Source organism: Carica papaya, chromosome 3 (genome assembly GCF_054855325.1).
Source record: "Carica papaya isolate Zhongbai chromosome 3, ASM5485532v1, whole genome shotgun sequence".
Lineage (NCBI taxonomy): Eukaryota > Viridiplantae > Streptophyta > Magnoliopsida > Brassicales > Caricaceae > Carica > Carica papaya.
This window is the reverse complement of record NC_142311.1, coordinates 23,128,997-23,154,249: the sequence shown is the minus strand read 5'-3', so window position 1 is coordinate 23,154,249 and position 25,253 is coordinate 23,128,997. Positions and strand designations below refer to the sequence as shown.

Sequence of the window (25,253 nt, the reverse complement as noted above, 5' to 3'; positions counted from 1 at the left end):
TTATTACAATTTACATTTAAAATTTTAAAATTATTTTCATTCAAAATGTATAATTGTACACAAATTTTATGTATATAGTATATAATAAAGTATTCACATATAGCACTAAAATAATCATATTTATGCGATTATAATAAATATTCAAAAATATGAAATTTGAAGAAAAAAAAATTCTTGTCTACTCTATATGATTCTAGCAACAAGATATAATCTACGAAATTTTTAAAAAAGATCTTTAACTTTCACTTTTACTAAATAAATGTTTTCATACTAAATGTTCATGTAATACTATAAATATTGATATAACGAAAGGTTTGGATTTTATTTATTTAATATATTTGTGTAGTAAATACTTAAGCGTTATTTATGCTATTTTATATTTTTAAAATAATATCTTATTTAATATTTAACATTTGAAAATAGTATTTTTATTAATTATTGTAGTGTTATATATGTGTAGATATTATATTACTTAATTATTATAGTTATAATATTTTTATAATCATAATTAAAATACTGAGTAGTACAGAATAAGAAGCATAAAATGTCCTATCTTCAGAGGGAAGAAAAGAAAAGTTGATAGAATAAAAAATTGTGAAAAAAATCTTTAATTACTTTTTACAGTATTTCTTTCCACTTCTCCTAGTGTAACATTGCTAATTTACATTAATGAATTAATAAAGAAAGAACTTCATTCAGTTTACTGATATTATTATATTTACTTTTTTTCTCTTTTCTTTGTATTATTATTATATATATTAGTTATTTCTAGGAAATACAAAATTAAAAATAAATAAAATTAAAAAAATTGGTCCAAGAATATTTTAATTAATAAATTATTTTTTAAAAATAATGTCAATTTTGTTTATTGGACATAATATCATTTAATAACTGATTATAAGGTATTTTTGCTAAAATTGAAAGAGATAAAAATTTCATTTCTATTAAAATGAAAAGAACAAGAAAAAAAAATAAGAAAATTTAATTCTCATTCCTATGTTAGAATATTTAATTTATTTTCTTTAATAGAAAAGTGTGACAACAAAGATAGTGATGAAAAGTATACAAATAGGAAAGAAGAAGAAGAATCTAGAGGTTTCGGACAAAAGAAGAAGAAATGACGGTGAATAAGGCAGATATATTTATCGAGTTAAAGAAAATACTACGAATAATTAAATTAAATTTAAAAGAGGATGTTGGAAAGGTAAACTTCATTTAATTTTGTTGAAAAATTACGTTTGAGTTAATATTGTTAGAAAATTGAGTTGGATTTAATTTTATTAGGAAATTAAACTATAATTAGTCTTGTTGGAAAATTAAGCAGAAATTAACCAACAATAAAGAAGGAGAAGGCTATAGGGCCACTTTGGTGCCTATATATAGAGCTTCGGTAGAAGAGAAGAAATATATTGGAGTGTGAGGTGAAAAGGTTGTGTAAGATTTGTTAGATTCAACAAGTTAATGCACAACATATTTGGGTTTGAAATTGTCTTGTGAGCATTATAAAATTTGTATTCTTTTATTAATAAAATTTTAAGTATTTGTTTGATTATCAAATTTATTCTCTCGACAGTTATTACAAAATTAAATTGCCAACAACCCTTCATATATATCCACAGTTCATCAGAATTTGGCTCTGTCGCTTCCATGAAAGTTTGAACAAAGAAGAAATAGAGAGGAAAATTGATAAACTGTGGACAAATATGAAGGGGTGTTGGTAATTTAATTTTGTTATAATTACCGAGTGAATGAATTTAATAATCCAACAAACACTTAAAATTTTATTTATGAAAGAACACAAATTTTACAATGCTTCGCAAGACAATTTTACACCTAAATCCATTACGCATTAACTTGGTGAAATTAATAAATCTTATTCAACTTTTTCACCTCACATTTTGATATGCTTTTTCTCTTTTATCTAAGCTTTATATATAGACACCAAAGTTTCCCTATAGCCTTCTCCTTCTTTATTATTGATTAATTCCAATTTAATTTTCCAACAAAATTAATTACAGTTTAATTTCCCAATAAAATTAAATCCAACTCAATTTTCTTAGAACATTAAATCCAACTTAATTTTCCAACAAAACTAAATTAAGTTTACTTTTCCAACATCCTCCTTTAGATTGATTTAATTATTCAATATTTTATTCAACTTGATAAATATATCTGCTTCATTCATCACCATTCTTTCTTCTTCCTCTTCTTCCTTTTTCCCAATGCTCTAGATTCTTCTCCTTCTTTTCTATTTTTATACTTTCCATCACCATCTTTGTCATCACACTTTTTTGTTAAAGAAAATAAATTAAATATTCCAACACAGGAATGAGAATTAAATTTTTTTACTTTCTTTTTCCTCAGTTCATTTTTGTTTAATAGAAATAAAATTTTTATCTCTTTAAATTTTAGAAAAAAAAATAAACATAATAATATCAGTAAACTGAATCAAGGTCTTCTTTTATTAATTCATTAATGTAAATTAGCACTAGGAGAAGTGGAAAGAAATACTGTAAAAATTAATTAAAGACTTTTTTCACAATTTTTTATTCTATCATCTTTTCTTGTCTTCCCTCTGAAGATAAAGACATTTTATGTTTCTTATTCTGTACTGCTTAGTATTTTAATTATGACTTTAGAAATATATATAACTATAATAATTAACTAATACAATATCTACACATACTTAACACTACAATAGTCAATAAATATACAATTTCCAAAAATAAATTTCTCAGCATGGAAGAAGTTAGAAATTAGTCTAACTGTACACTTGCAACAAGAGATGACAAAAAACGAAGAGAAATTTTTGAAAATGAATTTGTTGATGATTAGTCATTTTGACATGGTTGTTCAGGAGCTTAACTCAAGAGAAATCAAGAATATCATTGTATTGAATATCCAGGTATCTTGATATGTATACCTAGATAGTATCAATGTATTAAGGATAATTTCCAAAAATACTATTTTTAATTTAAACACAATAAAAAAATATTTATTTATTTCATTAAAAGAATAACCTTCATATTAGCATTTCATTGACTTTACTATATAAATTTACTAGATAAATTTTGATGCGCACAATCAAAAATCAAGTAATTCGATAGTCATCTAATATGAGTATTTAGTTATTGAATTTTTTTAATACACAGTTACCACATTAATAACAAAGAGATTATTTTTCTAATTACAAAAAATAAAAAAGAGCTTTTGTATTGCATTTATCTTTAAGAGGGTCAAAGATCAAGGCAATGTGGCATGGTGACTTGAACTAGCAAGTTTGTCTTCTACGTTTCCGTTAAATTGTGAGTCGGACCAATATCTCGCAAAAACACTTGTGCTAAACCATTGAACATTAATTGCAAGGTCGAAGTTAATGGGGAAAGAATTAAGCTTTTAACTAGTACAAACCTCATTGAGACCTTCAGCAGTCTTAACTGATACATGGCTTGCTCCATCAGGTCCCATATTCTGGTACCTTGCCATTTCAACACGACCAGTATCTCCATCTTCTGTGTCAAAAAAAGTATGAGGTGTTTATAGTGAGTAGATCACATTTTGAGACGACATCAAGCCACAGAGGATCAGGAAACCTCTCCCTAAATTCTCTAGATATATCAAACTGCAAGATCCAATGCCACATGTCAGAGATTTGATTGGGAAAATTGATCAAAGTAATAAAATAATATTTTTATGTCATGATAAAGTCTACCTTTAAATTCAATATATTGCAGAAAGAAACTCGACCAAATAAACCCGAATGGCTTATCAAACTTCTTTTAGAGGAAAAAAAGATAATGTTAAAGAGCACCAAAGAGGTGCAATCCATTTAAAAAAGCTACAAAATAAAGAAACTAGAAGTTACACAAGAGCCTTAGCTTAAAAATCAACCAGCTCCCCTAAGACTTTATCAAGGATGGAATGACATAGGAATAAAATATACTTAAGGTGTGAAACTAGTGCTCTCTTGTGCTAGCAACATTAGATACAATGCCCTCAAACAGTTTCCTATTCCTTTCTCTCAAATCTTCGAAAAGTGCGCATGGGAGGTAAGGGCTAGAAGCTTCTTCTTAACCAAATGAAACCCAATTAGTTTTTAGTGATTATTAAAGGTTAATTTGAATCCCTGTTGTCATCAGGCTTGAATTATAACATGGTCGCATAAATTCAGACACAAAATTAATATTTTTTTAAGAAAATATATGCAACAGCGAAAAATAAATCCTCAGATGGGGGATTCTATGAAAAATACATGAAGAAGACTGATAAGCAAATATCCTTAGAACTAGTGATAAGGGCTAACTGTCACAATAAATGCATTTTTGTATGTGCATCTGGCTATACACCAATACTGTATGCACTTTTTTTTTAATTGAATATGATACTGTATGCATAGGGACCATGATGTTGTAGACGTTATATTGTATCATAGGGGTACCTGATTTGAAGGTAAGGTCCCGCATTCTCCAGATAGATCATACACATAGCACTGCTGTTGGCAGATGTGTGATTATAGCAAGATTTAACTTCTCTAAATTATTCCTATCCTTTGTTAGTGGAGACAAAGGGTAAAGTGTAAACATTACCAGAAAGATGGAAAAACCATTCTGAAGAGCATGCCCAAAATCTTGTATCGAATAAAGCACCTTCGGATCATGGGATCCTTTTCAGTTAGATAGAAAGAGTTATTGCACAAATGGTACTTCTAAGTAATTACCCCATATATCCTAATGTCCACGTACAAACATGCATATACTATATACAAGCACAGGCAGGGAGAGAAGACATGAAGGGGAACTTCTGCTGCCTGACTAAAAAATTTAAACTTTATTCCATATGTGGATCTAGTAATCAAAGGGACAAAACCCATAAACATGCAGTTTTCCTTTACCATCACAAGATCTTTAGGAGGCCAGGAGTATCTGTCACCTAAATGCAAATCGTAGGAGTAAAAAATAATGAAAGGAAATATCTTAAATAAAATAACTAACCTGAAAGTGCCGATAGTTCAAGGTGATGTAACCCATCATAATTCCTCTTGTAACGGCCCCAGAAATTTAAAATGAAATGTATATTAAAAATATCAAATGCGGAAGCGAAGTCAAAATTTGAATAACATCCCTTACACTAAAACCAAAAACGTGCTCACAAAATATAAAAGATCAAACTACCTAAAGGAGAAATTTGAAAGTAAAAGCTACGAATATGACTATGGAGTCTTTAGGCGTTCCCTTCGTCGTCCTCCTGCAGAACCGGCTCGGGAACAATGTCTTCCTGATCTGAAATGATTAAATAAGGAATGAGTTGCACTAGCCCAGTAAAGACATCACGATATCTCACCGTCACGGAGGTAAAGGTGGGTAGAAAACACAAAAAGACCAATGGAGCATAATTTACAACAAGTCCTTTTATCAATAATAAAACCTTTACCATTCACTTACCTCGGTGAAATTCATAAAAACAATATACGAAAGCAATAACATCATCATCATCATGAAATCATATATAAACTGTATAACATAATACTTATCAAGCCTTTCGTAATTCAATCGCTACACAACATATTTTCCTCATTTACCAGCCCACTAGTATCCATGGGGATCCATAGGGGTCCCGCTACCCGTTAACCCTTAACACTTGAAATCATATTCCAGGGCCGTCCCCATACCCCGTCCGGTGTGGGCGCCAAAACTATAAACCTCATTACCCCGTCCGGTATGAGGGTGAAACGGGCCGTCCCCATACCCCGTCCGGTATGGGTGCCAAAACACATAAGATCTCCATACCCCGTCCGGTATGGAAGACCACAATCCCGGTAGGGTTCCCTACGGACCCGGTCAGTCCACCATCTCCCAGGATATCTAGTCAGGCTGACCACATTACACAATTATCCATTTACATAATCTTTCATTCTCCTTTCTCTCAGTCAGCATTATCAATCCACATACAAACAAGCAAAACGGTAATTTATGCCAAACAGACAACATACAGCATCAATATCCCAGTCATTCAATCCATAATCAGTAAAACAGTAAAATATGCACACGAAACTATAAAAGGAAAACATCAAACCTCATACTGCATTTAAAACTGTAAAACAGGTCAAATAACAGTTAACCGACAAACACACTAGACTCAGGCTCCATTAGCGACCTTAAGCAATTTCACACATTCTTTGGTTCATGAAATACCGTTTTATCATTTATTGAACTTTAATACCGTGATAGGAAATAGGGTGAGGGGTCCTTATACGTTTCGGAGTCCGAACACGGCTTCACAGTGCGCCTACAGGCTGTCCCTAATTTTCCCTGAATTTTTTTCGGGGAACTGAAACGCACTACTGGTACCTGCACGTGTTCCAAAAAAATCCCAAATTAGGCCCAGGGCCCCTTTCGGCCAATATCGCATTTCCGGCACGGCGGCTCCGCCGTGCTCCGGCGACGGCGATTCGCCTCGGTTTGGCAGTTTTTGGCCGTTTCTGGCCGAATTCGGCCACACTTGCATCGATCCTTGCGATTAAACAACTCTAGGGCCCTCGGGGGGCCAAAAAATTACGGAAAACCGAAGCTTACCGGCGGCGGTGCTCTCGGGTGCGGCGGCTCTCCGATGAAGTTCGTGTTTTGGTGATTCGGCTCCGATCAACCTGTAGAGAAAAGAATGGTGATCACGGTGATATAAAAATTGCATTAAATGGAGGCCGGGAAGGGCCTCATCGGAGGCAAAAACTGAGGAGGGGCGCGGCGGCGCCACTGGGCTTCGGCCGTGTTTTCCAGCCGTTTGGCCAGGATTTTTGCTCCGATTTGGCCACAGGGGAAATCAGCGTGGAAAAACGAGTCGGGGGTATGAAATTTACCTCGATCGGAAGTCAGAAATCCCTCCGGTGCGACGACGGGTGGCGGCGGCCGGCTTCTGGTTCGTCTTCTCCGGCGAGGGTAGGCGGCTAGGGTTTGGGGTCTGGTGTGGGGGTCTTATTTATACCCTTTTGCCTTTTGATCTCAGCCGTCCATTTTGATTTAATCTGGGCCGTCCGTGCGATTGCATCTGGGTCGTCCGATCGCACGTTCGATCTGGGCCGTCCGATCGCGCATACGCGGATCGCCAACGTGGCCCGTCTCGGATCGACGTGGTCTTGCCACGTGGCAGGTCCCGGTTGACCGGGACTGCTGACTGGGTCTGCTGACGTGGCTGCTGACGTGGTTGCTGACGTGGCCCCCCCCCCCCTTTTTTTTTTTTTTTCTTCAATTTCCCGGGCGCTACACCTCTAGTTGTAAAGGGATAGTTGCCGACCTTAGAGGGAAAATAGACACCAAAAGAGCTTCACATAAAGTAAATCATTATCTTTCACCGTAATCAATATCCAAAATTTCACATGCTCAAGTCAGAAACATTCAAAATTTCAATTTAAGTCCTGAAAAGCATGGAGTCATTACTTGGAACTGATATTAAATTAACCAGAACATAATATATATGTATGTGTATATATATGTGTGTGACTAATGGCTGAAAAGGGTTGTTGAATATTTGAAAATTTTAAATTGAATTCCCAACTATTTATTTGAATATCCAAACACCTTAAATTAGAAATTTGAACCTTCAATTTACTTGTTTGTTAAACTATAGCATTAAATGCAAGACAAATAGCATTAAACTTTCTCAAATAATTGCGGGAGCCATTTTCAAACATATCCCCCAAAGATACAAGATAGGAAAAAGATCAATAGAAACCTCAGGCTTCCCGATTGAAAATACAGGAACTAAGGATGACTTCCAACATTAGGAGCCCCAATAAGATAGAGAGTTGGTCTTTCAAGATCAACAACTGGCATGGCCCGCAAAGTCTGCAAAGTGTTACTAGCAACCCAAAATGGCTTTCTATACCTATGCTAGTATTAATAATTAAAATAGAGTTTGTAAAACACATATTACTAAGCTGGAAATATGCAAAAATTGAAAGCAATAGAAGAGTTGCTCTTTTTTTTTCCTTAGGAATAGAGCAGTGAACGAGTTTGAGTTGTAGATAAATACAAAAGTGTTTGCTAACTTGAACCAAATATTTCATTCAGACTTTTGCGATAACATTAAAAAAGCTAAAGCACCATCCTAGGCCATGAATTTCCAGTAATCATCATTTGATAGGCTAGACATAACTTTCTATAGGCATTCAAAAATGCATTTTAATCTCAAAAAAATTTATTCTTGCAGTGTGAATAAAAAATGAAAACTATACTTCACAACTCCTTCTTCAGCCCCAGGCTTACCAGCCAATGGCAAATGCAAGCAGCACATACAAATGTTTAGTTGTATATGATCATATGTACGGAAGTGAGAACATAATAGCACATGAAAATGACAATAACAAAATATAAGCAACATATTTCATTTAAAATTAAAAAAAATACCTTAGCAATGTTTAACAAATCATCCATAGTTGTTTCTTCATGTTTAAAGATTTATTCAAGTTTTTCTATACCCTATAGATAAAAAACATAGTAAATAAAAAATACATACAAACATCGGTTAAAGATATTTCGGATAATATTTGACCTCGTTTGTTCATTCCTCGCCCTCCCACTTTGTTGATGACTGCACATAAATAATAAAAATTTATTGGAACCTTTTAATTATTTTATAAACAATATTACACATCACACTGCATAAATGAGACACAAAAATTTGGACAACATAAGATCAGGGCACCAGAATTTCATGTCAATAAATTGACATCAAAAGGAAAGAAGCACAAAGTATATCAACATAATAACAACGCGATGCATGACAATACAAATAAGTGGAGCACTTCCTTGATACAAGAATTATAAAAGTAGTCGAACATAGATATAACACAGCTTTATGGAAATAATGGCACATTGTGAATAACTTGATTTTCAATGTGAAGAACTTTGTTTTCTGTTGTCTAAGTTCTAAAAAACTTTAAGTATCTTAACAGACTACACAAAAGACATGGTAGCTCCACCACAACTTTGTGATACAATAAGTTGTTCTAACAAACATTCTGCTAACAAAAGTTTTAATATTTAAGGGGAGTAACATACTATCAATAATATGAAGTGAATGAAATGTCAGAACTCAAGACTCATCTAGTGGACAATAATTTGATATGAAAAAGATTTTGTTTTCTTTTCCTTCATTGTGTTTCTCAATATAACTCAACAGTTGAGCCTAAATTAACAAAATACTTTGGACTAAAGCTACTTATTCAAAAAAAGGATTATTATTAGTTTTATATAAAAAAAACTAATATCACTTAGATAATAATAATTATTATTATTTTTCTCATTGTTATGAAATTCTTCATCATTCCAACATTTTTTATTAATTTCATAACATAACTAATTAAGCATAATACCATATTTTACATTAACAGCACCTTTTATAACAAATTTTACCAAACAGGAGACAGTTTTTTCCTCAAAACAGTTTTTTACCAATAGTCATTTCTAAAACATTTTTAATAATTGATAGCACAAGCACTAACAGGGTCTATCAGATAATATGGTTCAGAAAAAGAAATAGTAGAAGCAAAAACATGAAATAAATGAACGAAGTTTGACTATAACCTTAGCATAGAGAGAAGCATGCTCCTTCCCGACATATATCACCTTCTTCTTAAGAGAATCCACTTTTTTAACACCTGTTCAATGATACATAATTTTGAACTAAAAACCTTTTCTTACTTGTTTCCCTACACTAGAAACCTATGCTTAAGGAAAACATTATATAGTTGAAAAATTGTTTTGACCTATTTTATTAGTTTCTTAACACCTAGTCCAACGGTAAATAATTTTGACACAAAAAACGTTTTCTTGCTTGTTTCCCTATACTAGAAACCTGCGCTTCTAAACTAACTTCACATAAAATGAAAACATTATATATTTGAAAATTTCTTTTGAGCTTTCTTGTTATTTTATCTCTCTTCCCTCAAAATTACAAAAACCAACTTAGGTCCTTTATGCAAGACATTGGACATCTACAGAGAGGTCTCATCATTCCTCATCTTAATATGTTTCACTAACAGCTATGAGTTTATCTTCATTTACCTCTTCTAACTTTCCATCACCAAGCATCAACTCAATAAGAGATCGTTCATACGGGTGCAAATATTTCCTTTTAGGGAAACTGTCCAAATAGCCTCTCAAGGCAACTGCCAATTCCTGAAGATTAACATAATAACTTATTAGCATAATGTATTTGCTCAATACAGGTTAACTTCTAATTTTGATAACAATATACACACAATATATAGGGGCATACTTTCATCAGTGCATCAAGCTGCTTTGCTCCTTTATTTCTTTCTCTCTTTGCAATATTTGCAATGCCTATAAAGCAAATCAACGGAAGTAGTGAACAAATTGCATTAAACTAAATTGAAATGTAAATCATATGATTGTATATCTATTTAAAAGCCAACTCCCCATGTCAATTACCTTTTGTGGGTTGGACCCTCTTCGTCCTCCTCTGTGTCGAATAATAGATATAAACTACTGGCATTACCATGGGTGGCTTTTGAAATGCACCTATATTTTCAAGTTTTGTTGAAGCTTTTTCCTAAAGACCACATTTAGTAAGTTTTGAATCTAAAACATTAAGGATTCATTTGGTTCAAATGTCACTTTTTAAAAAATAAAAATAAGAACCCAACGAAAATGAGATAAAGACTTAAATGAAAATGTTATCTTAATTCTATATCAAATCTATATTCGATTCAAAAATATTGAAATTGTGGACCCTACCTTGATAAGTAAGGATATAAAATCCTTACTCTATAATTTGAAGAGTGGAATTACTTCGGTCGTTAATCAAATATAAAAATCGTAGTTTTTTATTTTTTTTTAAATATCATTAGAGTGAGGAAAAAAGGTACAAACGCAGAGGATGAGAAGTCCTCTTAAGCCAACAAGAGTAAGTTAAAAAAAAACCACATAAAAATTAACACAAAGTGGTAACTCAATCTCTTCACAAAAGAATTGAAGAAACATCCCTGAAAAACCCTTGAAGGGAGTTACCAATCCTTGAAGAGGCCTTACATTGAGCTCTAGTCATGATACCCATAAACCAAAGCATCTCCAAAGGACTTTAGATTCCTTCTTTGCCCTCATTCCCAACGAGGATGAAGCAGTAAAAAATTCCAAGGTAGGGAAACCCACATGAGACATAAGTATTGAAAGGCCCAAAACAAAGTCCCGAGTCAACTTATAATGCAAAAGGAGATGGCAACTGGCCTCGACCTTCCTAAAGTACAAAACACACATCAAAAGAGAGAGTACAGTTGGGCCTGTAACACTTGCAATGGATCATGAATGTGGAATCTATTTAAAAAAATAGTCCTGACAAAAACCTTGGCCCTATACAAGACTTTATCCTTCCAAAATACACAAGTAAAAAATCTCGTTATGCTAACTAGATTTATGGGCAGTACGAACACAAAAGGACTCACGAGTGTTCACGCTCGAAAAATTCAAGGACTAAATCTTGCTCTCAAGAAGTAGAGACATAGTAAAAGGCTAAAGAAAATGAAATAAAGAAAACATATCATATATTTCTTGATAATTTAATATCCTGGAGGAATGGATCCCAAGAAGTATGTCATCAAATTGATAATAAGTCCTAGGTTTTGAATCTCATCCATTCCTTTGAAACCTGAACTTATTTTTAATTACTAAGTGCCACATAGGAAATCTAAACGAAATTCATAACAAGCTGGCCAATAAAGTAGGTTTTTAGCTACTAAGAAAAGAAAAATAGGTTTTGGACATCAGATTAACAATACCTATACGACCATCTTTTTTTAGAGAGAATACGTACATCTTATCCAAACAAAGATCTTATGAAACGTCACCAGTTCTTAAAGCATAAAAAATTCATCATCGTCCTCTCAATTTTCTCTACCCAAATCGAGCAAGATCCTAAAAAAAAAAGAGATATTACAAGAGAATAGTAGAAAAATATCTTAACTCAAGGCTTCTAACACCCAAGCTGCAAAGAAACTCCACTCACAGCAGGATCCTATAATGTCTTAACTCAAGGCTTCACCCTCTAGGGGAATGACTAAATAGGTGATGGTGCGTAAAAATATCATCCTCGTTGTCCATTTTCATGTGTTTAATTGGAATAATTGTCATTTAATTTGAGTTATTCTATTCATTTTGATATAGGACAGAAGATAGGAGAAAAAATCAAGGAAAACAACATAAAAAGGGGTAGAATTCGTGGAGAAGCTGTCTAACAAAGAATAAGCCTTGCCTAAGGCTTAGGTCCAGCAATAAGCAACAGACCCTGGTTCCTGTTCACTCATGCCTCGAGCAAGGCAAAGACAACAACGGAATTACAACTTACGGACTCGCTCAAATAAGCCTCAACTAAGGCTTATATCTAAACAAAAGGAAGAAGTGTAACTAACCCTTGGGCACAACTAACACCAAGGCAATAGGAGGTAGACCCAATTCACACTCGACCAAGCCATGGCCAAGGCTTAGAATATGTGCAACTATTAATTTAAAAAAGGTGTACTCTTGAGATTAAAAAGAGAGAATCTCGCTATAACCGGGATTGACAACAAAAAATCAAGGGAAAGATGATTTTAGAAAGCAAGATAAGTGCTAAAATCATTGGGGAGAATCCCAAAAGGAAACCCTCATCCTTTTGGCTATAAAAGAAGTCGCCGGCAGGAAACAGGAGGATCTTCCTCACGTTGCACAGTGCAATGCCTGTGACTTTTCTGCACTTCTCTCCTTCCTCTTTCCATTACTCAAAAGAAACTTTATTCTGTAAAACTCACCATGAGTGGCTAGATGCTTTTACTTTTCCCAGTTAATTGATTTAGTAAAATTCCAATATGTATTGTGAGATTAAATTGAGTTAATTTGAACTTTATTTAAATATAAATATTTGTTTATTTCTCTGTGCATATACATATTTGCTATTGCGAACTCTTTAAACAGGGCCATTGGACCCGTAACCCAATAGCATCCTGCCATCTAAGACAGCTCAAATCCGCAATCGTTTAAGCCCAATGGTACCCCCAGTGGCGATTAGTTTTGAACTAAGGGAACAAACAATCAGGTTGACTTATTCATGTAGATGAATATGGCAATCTGAATCAGGTCTTTCAAGTTTTTAAGGCTATTGATAAATTAAATTTCAGGAATGTTCTTAGGGTTGTTTGATCATTAAGAACTAGTTAATTAACATTTTCTAACTGGTTTAAAATTAATGAATGATTGACTGTCAGAACATTTTCAATAACTAAAACTAATTTGTTATATTTTGATATATTTCATTTTTTGCATATGTGATCAATTGCATGATTGGAATATATCTATTTAATGAACTGGGAATATTCACATAATTGATTAAGTTACAATTTAATTCAATGATTTTATTTTTTTAAGTCTAAACTACTTTAGATTAAACACTCTTTATTATATATTCATTCAAAAGAAGAAATTTTATTATTTAAACTATGTTCGAACTGGTCGTAAAAAGAGAAAAGACGATTATCAGTTCTCTTTAAAATTGACCCTATTTGTCACTACTACAATTTAGTATTATTGGAAAATAGAATTTTTATCTTTAGTAGATTTGATATCCATTAATAAGTGACAGATCGAGACAATCTAATCAAATGATTTTATCTCCAACATTAATCTCTAGAGGACCACTCTTGTTAAGGTTAATGCACAACCATAATTGTCCAGAAAAACTTGCAATAAGGTGAGAACATTATTAACCATCCCATTTATTATTCCCTTGAGCTACTTTTCATGGAGGCATTAAATGAAGAAACGAATAAAAGGGGATTGTCAAGTCCCTGAGCTACTTTCAAAATAATAATCTTATTTATTTATTCTAGACTATAAAATATTTTTATTTTAATGAATACAAATAATTTAATTGTAAAAATTTTTTAATTTATTTTTAGTAATATTTAATCTATTTTCTTCTTTACTAAAGTCTTGTCTTCTCGAAATTTTATTTATTATTCTTTCATGTGCCTTATTGACTTTTATTTTTTATTCTGATTGCATTTGGCAGACTTCTAAAACTTTATTCTATTAAAAAAATAACAACAAAAAGAAACAAATATGTCTCTTAAGGGTAATATTCTCTCTTTAGTCAATAGCTTTAGGTTTCACCTACATATTCAATGCCTGCTGGATCACAAATATGTCTCCTTGTTCTGGTTGTATGATGCTTTCCTCGCTTTTAGCTACTGAGGTAACTCTTCTTGCTCACTATCATTGTTATGAGTGCTGATCACATCCCCATCATCTCATATGATCATGGCTCACTGGTTAGTGCATTGGGATGCGATATGCTCTACTCTTAAAAACTTAAAACATTTCACTGTTTGACAGAGGGTATTTTAGGCATACATATTGGATTGGTTGTAAGTGGTTTGTCCTTCCTATCCCCAAACGATGGATTCATTTCTCTGAAGCCACCTAGAATTGGGATTCTCCCTTAGGACTCTCCACCCTTTCAACTGCCTCTTGATCTTGATGGCCTTGTGCACCATTTCTTCTAAGTCAACATAGTTTTAGAGTTCAAGGATGTTGACAATTTCCGTATTAAAGCCTTCTAAGAACCGAACCATAGTAGTTTTGGCCCGTTCTTCCACTAGGGCTCGTATCATGGTGACTTCAATCTCCTTATAGTATTCTTCCACACATTTAGTGCCTTGGGTGAGGTGTTGTAGTTTCAGGTACTTATCCCTATTAAAGTGGGAAGGTACGAACCTCTTTCGCATAATGGACCTTAGTTCTATCCAAGTGGTGACAGGTGTGTTGCCATCTTGCTCTCTGAGGGCAACTAATTGATCCCACCAAAAAAATACATATTTTGTAAACTCAAGGGTGGAATTAATGAGTTTCTATTCCTCACTATAGTATGGCACTTAAAGATGCACTCGACCCTCCTTTCCCAGTTAAAGTAGCCTTATAACGTCATTCTTTCTAGAGAAGGGTTGTATCAGGGATCTGTAGGAGCTGAGATCTCCATCCTCCCTTTATCTACGGGTTCTTCTCGATCACCGATTCCTTCATCTTCTCTTTCTCGGTGTTGTCCTCTCCTAGGGTTGACATCATCCTCATCGCAAGATCTTATCTCATCTAGCACTACTTGATGACGGGTTTGGCTTTGATACCATCCCTTATCAAGCCTGTCCATCAGAGCGCCCATGTTCCCTAATTAGACGTTTTACTTTGTGAAAATGTTTATGTTCCTCTCTTCCAGAGCGATAGGTCAGTTAGTTGCACTTTACTGAGATATTTTTTGGATGGTCCTATGAAAGAACAAGGTTAGTGAAACAAAATCTCACTTCCTCACCTTCGCTCGCATTACCTCATTATAGCTTCTTCTTTCGAATTGATCATTAGGAATCAAGTTCACCTTATCAGGACCTTCATATCAGTTTCAAAGACAAAATGAAGAATCCTACAAAAATCTTGTATTCTAGAAGCTCGAATGAATACAAGAAGCTAGAATGAAGCACTTCGAGGAAGAACTGATGTGATTTAATTAAATACTAAGTAACTAGAAATAATAGCTACTCAGATATATATACGAGAACAAAAACACTATAAATGATAGAACCTTGAGTACAAAGAAACAATTTGGACTCATAGCATAAGGGATCCGATCAATCCCAATGGATATAACTAAAAGGTTTTCGTAGTTATACTACCGGATGATGACTATGCTCTACGAATAATTAAGTTTCTCTATACTAAATATATGCAGACTCAATAGTGTGATGCTTTCAAATCAAAACATAAAGCAAATATTTTCACGCGTCTTGAAAAGACAGTTAATAGTCCTTGCTCGTGTAAATGCAAAACAAAAGATTTCACGCACCTGGTGAGTGAGGTACTCTCTTTCGATAAATAGAAAATTTTCATCACGCCAGTAGGCAGCAATTCTTCTATTGTTTATGATGCAATAGAATGACTCAAGTTTCCTTATGGGGTGCAACTGGCTTTCTTTAATTTTGTAATTTTTAATTTTTTTTTACTCAATAACACAAACAACTACCACTTGAATAAAAGAACAAGATAGAATCAAGTGGGATGGAATTTCACAAGCAAAACGGATAACAACAAGGTATTTTTTTCTGCTAATTATATAAACACAATGTAAAGCAAAATAACATAGTAGGTTCAAAGCAGGTGCCTAAGGTCTGATACAAAATAACACAAGATGGAATGCATTTACTCCATGGATCGAAAACACCTCAACCTCAAACCCACTATATTTAGCAAATCAAAATTTAATTACCTAAGATAAACCCTCCCTATTGGAATCACAGTCGACTAAATGAAAGCTTATCTAAGTAACTGGGAAAATAAAAGAAAATAATAAAGAAAGACACAACAAACTTACTCGATAAGTCAATCCTGATTCCCCACTTAACAAAGTAGTCTAAAGCTCCTAGCTTGAAGATGCCTGAAGAACTTAAAAAATTAGCATAGCTAATTTAAGCAAAAGCTTCTTTATTGATATTCTAAATTATAAATTATGACCTATGGGAAAAACCCTTTATATAGCCTTTTTCTTAGAATAGTTCTAAATGATTACGAAGACTTGAAAAATAAATAAAATAATTAAGAGATAAAATCTATCCCAATGTAAAACTTAAAATATTAATTAAATAATCATAAGGGATAGAATTACATTTAAATAGTAATAAATTAATTAATAAAATAAGGTAGATTTTATCCTGTGTGATTTCAATAAAGAAAACGTGTGGAAAATATGAAAAAGGGGGCAAAAAATTTGGATAGGCTGCTACAATTCATGCCACACATGCGGCATGTGCGACTAGCAGGCCAACGTGTGCGTTCGGCCACACATGGGCGTGTGCAAGCATGTATAGCCCACCTGTGTCCGTAAATATGAGCAGCCCACCCGCATGCACAGTATCTTTGCGCAGGCGTGAAGCGTTCCTACGTGCATGCTTCTTCTATACATGCGTGTTAGGCCCCTTGCACAAGCATGCATTACCTAGGCGTGTGGCCTCCTCCTGTGCGGTCGGGGCTGGGTGTTTCGTGCCTGCACTTGGCCCATGGGCCTCATGCACTCCTAGCCTGTTTTTTGGTCGCGACCACAAATCCTTTAGATGTAGGCTCTCTTAGTGATGTTGATACCTTCCTGTCTTTGCAGGCCAGTCGACCTACATGTACTCGATAGGTACTCGAAACCATACGAGGGATGGGATTTCCCCTTGGACCAGAATTCTTAGACCGAACCTCTCTTTAGTTAGAACACCCAATAACTTCCTTGTCTCAATCACTTTCTGGTTGCCTTGGTGTTCAGGCTTTGCCTTTGATCCTTGCCTTAGGCCAAAATCATAAGGGGTTTTTGTCACTCTCTTCCGTGATGGTTTTTGCCCCTTAAAGATATGGGGTTGTTGTCTCTCATTGATCACGTTATTTCTCGGTGAGTGTCGAATCCACAAAATAATTTTCCGATTCTATTAACAAACTGAATTTATAGTAGTGGTGAATAAGATCGAATCCTTAGGTAATTGAAAACCAATTTTCTTCTATAACCAGTGGCAAAAAATAAAATATGAGGGGTTTTTTGCTCCGAATCAATGCAAGAAAATAAATCAATAAGCTAGACTTTAAATAGGAACACAGAAAGTACTTTCTGAAACCAATTAAAGCAACAAGTAGATATGAAGTGATTTTAGTTAAAGAAATAGCTAGATTCTACTTACGAAATTGATCATTGATGCAATGATTGATTTTTCTAAACCTCAGTGAACTAGTTCTATTTATCGAAAACGTTCCCATAACCAATTTTTCTTTAATCCTGAATAAACCAAGATGACATTTGTTAGTTAATTCTTATTAATAAACAATCCTAAAAACGATCCCATAATTTAATTTATTAACAACTTTAAGAGTTAGAAGGACCTTATTCTAGTTAATGGATTCAACCGCATGACCCATTCAAACTAGATTGCATATTACCTTAGTATAAAAACTAATTCACCATTAAGCATCAAAATAACCCAAATAATTTCATATTCAAGATTTTTAAATGGAAATATACTACCGCACTTCACGTCTAACGGACCCTGTTTAAACGATTAATAGGAAACAATAATAATATGTGCAGAGATATATGCAAATACTAAAACTTAAATAAGAACTAAAATAAAATAGTTAGATCTCACAATACAAAACTGGAACTTCGACTAAATCTTTAATTGGAAAAAGTATTTAATCAGCCACTCATCATGAGTTGAATACACAAAATGTTGTTTTTAGCATTTACATAAAGAATAATTTAGAAAACTAAAGCTTGTTGTTGTCCTCATTGACATGCCTTCTTCTCTATTTTTTTTATTTAAAGGTTGAGAGGATCAAGACAATTTTTTGTGAAGATAGGGTTTCCACAATGATTTTGGCTTTCTTCCTACTTTTGAAAATTATCTCTTCCTTGATTCTTGATTTCTTGCCTCCAGAATGCAACATAATCTTCTGTTTTTAATTTGAAAGCGTGCCGGGTTTCAAATCTACTATTGCCAAAGTCTAAGCCTTGGTTGAGGCTTATCCATGTGTGACTTAGTATTTTCTATGGTTGCCAGCAGGTTAGCTTTGCCTAAGAGTTATTTGCATATTGATTGGTGCTTCCTATTACTGCAAGAATATAAGCCTTGCCTAAGGCTTATGAATCTAAGATCTGTTGCCCTTGCTAAGTATAAGCCTTACCCAAAGCTTATAGTAGAACTGATGATAGCTTTTGCACAAAATTTACTTATGTTGGGCTGCTTTTCTGCATTTGAGTTTTATCCCTTTAACCTGCACCAAAATAGATAAAACCATCTATATTAGGTAATGAAAAGCTTAACTACGCATTCAAAATAAGTGACAAAGATGTTGTTTATATGCACTATTAAATTCCCCAACACTTTTCTTGTGCTTGCCCTTAAGCACTCCACAATACCACTAAATAGTTTTCAACCTTTCATCCTTAACCCAATTATCCCTACCATTCCCTCATAACTCACATGCTACATCTCAATCATTGAATTATAAAATAGTCATCAACTAGTAGTTCTGGCTTTAAGTTTTGTGGAATCACACTAATGAACAACTACTCCGAATAGTACCCGAATATAACATGAAAAGGTTTTGCAAGTTTTTGAACATGTTTTTACCTTAAGAGGAACATCCAACCACTAGTTCAACGTCCACACCAAACCTGCATAGAAATAAAAATTTCATGCAAATAGGTTCATGTTGGAAGATTAAATTTATTTGGGAAAAATTCTTAAGCACTCTTTTACTTGCTTAAAATGTCACAAACCTTTTGATGCAAGGATAAATATTTGTGATGAATGTACCTAGTTACTCAATTGATCATAGTTTCATGTGGCTACTAGCTCTACTTATAGTTAATTAATTAGAGGAGTAGATTATTAGTAGTGCTCTTCCTTCCCTTCTCTTTTTTTTTCACGAACTTTATAGTTATTAAATATATTAATCTAGACAGATAGTTCTGTAGTTTCCCTATGTATTGGCATTCACTTCAAGATAATAAAAAATTAGTTAAGTGCAATTCCCAAACAAGTTATGTTAAGGCACTTTACCAAAGATAGTCATTTATGGTGTGAAAAGATAAAAAACAAGCCAACAATCCTAGAAGGTTACTTGTGAATGTAATTTAATTCTTGAAACATCATAGTTGAGTTACTTTTGGAATGACTAAGGTAGTGGTGAAAAAAATGGGGTTAAAGTACATTGAAAGTGTGTACATTTGTGCCTTAGGCAAGGTTAAAAGTGTGTATCATCAACTGTCCTTAAACAAATGTTGACTTCAGTAGGTATAGTGTAATAGGTTCAACATGAAAATTTAAAAGTACAGTATGTCCTTCCCCTACACTTAAACTGCACATTGTCCCCAATGTGATGCAAATAAAAAGGAGAATAAGAAAATAAAAGAAAAGAAAAAGAAGGAACAAAGGAACTCCCTTAGTGTTGTGGCTGGGAGGTGGGACACACTAGAGGCATCATCTGGTTCGGGGCCTTGGGGCAGCCTTCACCGATTGGGGCAGGGACTGTACCAGTACCTTAACTTTATCCACTAACTGGCGGGTTAGCTACTTGAGGTTGTGCAAGTATCCGTCGATCATCCGAACATGTGTCAGCACGCATTCCATGAATTGTTGGATGTTAATAGGTGTAGAGTCTATTGCATAAGTGGTCCTAGAGGGGTAAAGCAGGGTTCATTGTTCTTAAGTTGCAACAAGCCCATGTCATCCAAGGAGCCTAAATTTAAAGGAGTTTATGGGTAAGCAATATGTAGGTCAGGTTCCTTAATATAAATGTTAGTGGTGAAGAAGGCAAGTTTAATGATGACCGAACCTCGGTACAGAGGTCTTTTGAAAGAAAAAACATTGGAGAATTATGATGCGAACTAAAAATCCAAGTTCACCTTTGTCCTGTGGACCATTACCACAAAAAGTACAACTCAATTTTTTGACAAAATGCTTGGTGCATCCTTTCAACCCGAAGAAGGATGAGCTAAGAACCTATGAATGTATTTAATGGATACGTCGCGCAAATGTAGGTCCTTAGATTTACTAGGGGATATATATTCAGCAAGATGTCACAAAATTCGACATACAAAATGATAGGGTTAAATAATCATCATAAAAGTCACAGTATAGGTGTTCACCTTCTCTTTCAGAAAAACCTAAAGCATCATTAAACTGGGAAATTGAAAGGTTTAAGCATTTTCCCTTTAAATGAAAGGAAATTAGGTTTGGTGTTTTGAGAATGAAATTAGTGGGTTTATGAAATTGAAATGTTTTGTAAAATTCCCTAACTAATTCCATGAATGCTATCATGCCAACTTCAAAGTAGTTTGGCTAGAAGATGGTATAAATCAGTGTCATGACAACAAGCCTAATTTTTAGGGTTTCTAAAGTAAGGTGGTGAACACACTTACCAGGCACAATAGGAAGCTTACAGATTCCCTTACTCCTTTCTTTCTCCAGATCATACTCCAAGGTGAGGTGTGACATACCAAATGCTAATTAAGGCATAAGGATACCATATACAAAAACAGATTACGAGTGCATGATAAAATTATATGTAGTTGAGTAAATTACTATAAATCCCTTACAAAAATATATGAGTTCCAATTACACATATATATAACTGAGGCCAAAAGTGGCAACAAAATATAAAATATCATAATATAAAAGGGCCACTTCTTTCATTATGCGATTGGACTCATCAGAGTGGGGACAAGTCATGCACTCAAGGTTTGTGGATCCACGGGATCCTCATAGACATCAAGGAGTAGGTCAGCAATCGGTTCTTGACTATCTTTCTTATCTTGGAGGGCATGAAAAGGGTGAATTTGATATATTAAGTAAGAAAAATAATATTTAAATAACATCGTAAGATTTTAAAAGTAAATAATTATGTCATAAATACTTATCATCATGTCACGTAAAGGTCCTTTCTTACTTTATGAAAACAATTTATTTATTAAAAAAAATATCATATCCATCATATCATAGTCACAACAATCAAATCAAACATCGTAATTGACAATAGAGAAAATCAAATAAATCATGAAATGCTCATATTTTCGTGTCATGCTTCACGAAGTTGTTCTGACTTCCATCTCTGAGGGCATATACGAATTTCTAACTACCCATGTGAAATGACCAGATAAGATATATAACAACAATTTCCTCAAGCACAGTTCTGACTTGCCAAATTATGGTACGATCTATAACCACGATTGTACCAACCACAGTGGTCCTATGAGATATTCTATAACCACGACAGTACTTAGCCAAAGGTGACCCCTAATAGATATTCATGTCACCGCTCTCATCAGAGGATACACTATCATCCACAGTGAGCGGTCCTCTCACTTCTTTCCAAACCAGATGGGGGAGGGAAAAATAAAAACCCCTCAGAGATAAAAAGCCTAACGAGATACTTGATGCATTATGCATGTCAATACAGATACATATATTTTTCAGACCATTCAGGCTCATTCCCCTTCTCTTTCTCTTTTTTTATATATGTCAGAAAATTATCATCAGATACATGTTATTTAATTTACATGCAAATTATCAAGTGTCTATAAAATAACATAGTATGTTTGAAATCAAGAACAAATCACTTATTAAACATAAAACATGAAACACACAAAACACAAAACACAAACTTCATAATTTAATTTTCTAGAAATGCTCCTTAAGATGTTTAAGGAAATACTAAATTCCTTACCGAAACCTTGAAGTTTTCCTTCACCTTTCTTTTTCTTCTCCTCGCCTTCTCTCTCTAGATCACTCCCTCTCTCTCTAAGCTCTTGGTGGATGGAAAATTGAAATGGAAATGATGAGGAAAATTGAAGAAAGGGATCCCTATTTTTAAAAAATGAGAACCATTGGATCTGCACCAAGTGGCAAAATTTGATTAGGAGAAAGAAAGTTGAGTAAAAGATAAGTGATTTGACGCAATGTGACGGCATTGCAAAAAATAGAGGAAGAATTCCTCCACCGGTAGTGGCTCTCCACCCAAGGCGGCAGCACACCACCCAAGGCAGCGAACGACGCCCAAAGGGGTTGCGACACACTACACAAGGCAGCAGTCGCCTCACCAGGCCAGCTGCACGCTGCAGGCCTATCCTGCTATGCGTTGCAGGTGCTGGCCTATCTTCTTGCAAGTGTGCAAGGCCTTTAACGCGTAAGGTTCTGCCCACAAGGCCAGATGAAAGGCTTATCCGGGAAGGCCTAACTTGCGGACAGCACACGCACAGGGCGCACGATAACTTGCCCTGTCCGCGCACAATGTGATGTGTGGGTGGACTGGTCTATCTGCGCGCGATGGGACGCGCACCCAGACTAGCTCAGCACCCCGCGAGAATGGGACATGCACGCAGTGCGCACATCTTGTGCTAGTCGCGCATGCACGTGCATTCACAATGTGCTGCGCCCAAGCAGGCGAGCCTCTCTCGCAGGCGTTTTCCCACGGGATTTCGCCCCATTTTTATTTTTTCTCCTTAAAATTATTTTTAAACAAAAAATGCAACAAAATAAAATAAATAATAATAATACAAAATAAAATAATGAAATCTAAATAAATTAAAATTACGAATTAAAATTATGAAATACGATATAAAGTAATGAAATAAATTTAAATGAATTCAAGTGGTCTTAAGACCCGAATAATTAGGGGTTTTTAAATACAAATTTAGCGTGGTGGTGAGCGGGGTGTTACATTCCCCACCTTAAAATATTTGGTTCCCCAAATTTGTTTCGAATAGGTCTAGAAACTTCTCTCTTTCTCCGAACCACATTTTTCCCTTGTAGGAGAAAATCTTAAGGAAGACTTAGCCTACAACAGCGAATTCCAGAGGTTTTTTATGATTATACTGTAACTCTTCTAGCAATCCTAGGCAATAGCCAAGTTCCTATGGATGATCGCAACCTTCTCAATAGTCTCTTGGATGAAATCTGATCCCAAATAATGCTGGTTTCCTACTTCACTCCAGCAAGTGGGAAACGATAGGGCCTACCGTATATGGCTCCATACGGAGCCATGCTGATGTTGGAATGATAACTGTTATTATAAGCAAATTCACACAAGAAAAGATACTCATACCAGTTATCATAAAAATCAAGGACGCAAGCATGCAACATGTCTTCCAACGTCTGAATAGTGCGTTCAGACTGACCATTAGCTTGAGGATGATAAGCAGTGCTAAAGTATAATCCAGACCCAAGCACTTTCTGAAAGCTGTCATAAAAGTGGGGGATGAATCGAGGGTCTCGATCAGATACAATGGATAAGGGAACACCATGGAGTTGAACAATTTCATCGATGTAAAGGCATGCTAATTTGCTAGTGGAGTCAGTGGTTCTGATGGGCAGGAAATGGGAGATCTTAGTTAGTCTGTCAACGATGGCCCAAATAGCATTACGACCAGAACAGGTCCTAGGTAACCTGGTGACAAAATCCATGGTCACATGCTCTCACTTTCATTTGTGAATTAGAAGGCCCTGTAACAAACTGTCGGGTCTCTAGTGTTCTGCCATAATTCACTAGCAAGTAAGGCATCGGGAGACGTAGTCAACAATATCTTTTTCATTCTCAGCCACAAGTATTGGTACTTCAGGTCCCAGTATATCTTGGAACTTCTAAGGTGGATGGACAGTTTGGAGGCATGGGTAGCCTTGAGAACATCCGTCCTGACAGCGATAGAGACCCAAATTTGGTCCTAAAATCTACACAACTCATCATCTGAGAGTCTAAAATTAGGAAACTCGTCAGAGGAGAACTTATTCAAATTTTTTGTGATTTCTTTGTCTGTGGACTAAGCTTCCCAAATCTTTATGAAAAGATCAAACACAGCTTGAATCTGAGCTAGATAGGCACCATTGCCATAGCGGTTGAGGCAGAGTGGCCTGTATAGCATCTACTAACTTCCAACTGGAGGCCATGGTTTGGGCCAACACTATAAACTCCTTTTGGCTCAACGCATCAGTGACTACATTCCTTCTACTGGGATGGTAGATGATCTTGCAGTCGTAATCCTTTAGGAGGTCTATCCAATGTCTTTATCACATATTCAACTCTCTTTGTGAGAAGATGTACTTTAAACTTTTATGGTCAGTGTAAATTTTAAAGGTCTAACGAAACAGGTGATGACACCATATCTTCAAGGTAAAGATAATGGCCACTAACTCCAAGTTGTGAGTAAGATAGTTCCATTCATGGGGTTTCAATTGTCTGGATCCATAAGCAACCACTCTATAATGCTGTATCAAAACGCATCTTAAACCAATATGAGATGCATCGCAGTAGACCTAAAATCTTTTAGTGTTGTCGGATAGGATCAATACTGGGGCAGAGGTAAGACGATGTTTTAATTTAATAAAGCTTTCACCACATTCATAATCCTAGATAAAATGTATGCCCTTTAAAGTGAGTCAAGTCAACAGAGTAGCAATCTTGGAAAATCATCGATGAATCATCAGTAGTAATCTGCCAAGCCAAAGAAACTACGTACCTCAGCTACATTCATGGGTGGGTTCCAGTTGATTATCATTTCAACCTTGGCTGGATCCACAGAAACTCCTTCACTTGAAATCACGTGACCATGAAAGGAAGCTTGATCCAACCAGAAGGAGCATTTGTTAAGTTTAGTAAATAGCTGGTTCTGACGAAGTGTATCTAGCACTTCAAACATGTGGA

The 25,253-nt window shown here is 34.8% G+C and overlaps 1 pseudogene; it reads right to left on the bottom strand.

Moving 5' to 3' along the window:
* The window catches only part of LOC148266850 (uncharacterized), a 29,604-nt pseudogene extending 5,585 nt beyond the window's left edge, over positions 1 to 24,019 (bottom strand).
* Positions 24,020 to 25,253: the final 1,234 nt, after the last annotated feature.